Consider the following 1960-nt stretch of genomic DNA (forward strand, 5'->3'; position numbering starts at 1 on the left):
ATATAGAAATAACCCAAACTCTTAAAAACACAGAAAATAAGCTAAAAAAGACAGAACAAATCCTTCAAGAGATGAGTGACTACCACAAGAGGCCTAACCTAAGAATAATCGGACTCCCTGAGGCAGAAAGAGAAACAGAGACCAAATTGGAACAAACTTTCCATGAGATCATTCAAGAAAACTTCCCTTATCTAATCAGTGATACAAAAATTCAAACACAAGAGATTCAGAGAACCCTCGCAAGACAACAAATGAGAAGACCAACTCCTAGACACATAATAATTCGAAAATAAAGTAGGCACAAAAGAAAAAATCCTAAAGGCAGCAGGAGAAAAAGGCCAGTTCACCTATCTTGGAAGACCAATCAGAATAGTGGCAGATTTATCTGCAGAAACCCTGCAGGCTAGGAGAGCTTGGAGCCCTATCTTCAAAGTCCTAAAAGATAAACAATTTCAACCAAGAATAACCTACCCAGCCAAGCTAAGCTTCATCAGTGAGGGAGAATTAAAATCTTTCCCAGATATCCAATCCCTAAGAACTTATGCTGTCACCAAACCATCTCTACATGAAACACATAAGAAAGTACTAAACACAGAAGAAAAGGAAAAAAGAACAATGTTCTTCACAAGAGTACAGGGAAAAGAATAAAATATACACAAACCAACCCCAAAACCAAAAGAAAGACAAAAAAAAAAAAAGAAAAAAAGAAAAGAAAAAACCAAGTGGAAGACAACAACTCAATAAGAACTCCATGATAGGGACAAATTCTCACATTTCATAATTAGTCTGAATGTGAATGGACTAAACGCACCACTGAAAAGACATAGAATGACAAAATGGATAAAATATCACCAGGCAACAATATACTGCCTTCAAGAGACCCATCTCACTAGAAAGGACATACACAGACTCAAAGTAAGAGGATGGGAAACAAATTTTCAGGCGAATGGAACACAAAAGAAAGGAGGAGTCGCGATCCTAATTTCAGACAAAATACCATTTAAGCTATCAAAAATTAAAAAAGATTCAGAGGGCCACTACATAATGATAAAACGTACACTCCATCAACAAGAAATATCTATCCTAAACATATATGCACCCAACATAGGTGTGCCAACATTCATAAAGCAACTTCTAGGAAAACTAAAGAAAGACATTGACTCTAACACCATAATAACTAGGGACTTTAATACACCACTCACAACCTTAGACAGATCATCAGGACAAAAAATCAGCAAGGAGATCCGGAACCTCAATGAGACTCTGGACTAAATGGACTTAATTGATACCTATAGAACACTCTATCCAAAGGCCACAGAATACACATTCTACTCATCACCACATGGAACATATTCTAAGATCGACCACATAATTGGACACAAATCAAGTATAAGCAAATTTAAAAGGACTGAAATTCTACCATGCACCTTCTCGGACCACAGTGGAATAAAAATAAACATTGACACCAACAAAGTCCCCCCAAAACTCACAAAGACATGGACAATAAACAGCATGATGCTAAATAACTCCTGGGTCAATGATGACATCAAAATAGAGATCAAAAGATACCTGGAAACAAATGAAAATAAAGAAACATCTTACCAAAATCTCTGGGATGCCTTAAAAGCTGTAATAAGAGGGGAATTTATATCCCTACAAACACACATGAAGAAAACGGAAGGAACAGAAATTGACAACCTAACAAGCCACCTAAAGAAGCTGGAAAAGCAAGACCACAAAAACCCTAATTTCAGCAGAAGAATCCAGATCACCAAAATAAAAGCCCAAATCCAGGACATAGAAGACAAAAAGATAATACAAAAAATCAATAAAACAAAAAGCTGGTTCTTCGAAAGGGTAAACAAGATTGATGGTCCCCTAGCTAGACTGACCAAGAAAAAACGAGAAAAAAACCAAATAAGCGTAATCAGAAACACAAAAGATGAAGTCACATCTGACG

This window comes from Carlito syrichta, unplaced genomic scaffold (assembly GCF_000164805.1).
Source record: "Carlito syrichta isolate Samal-C Ts95f unplaced genomic scaffold, Tarsius_syrichta-2.0.1 Scaffold298009, whole genome shotgun sequence".
NCBI classification, from domain to species: domain Eukaryota; kingdom Metazoa; phylum Chordata; class Mammalia; order Primates; family Tarsiidae; genus Carlito; species Carlito syrichta.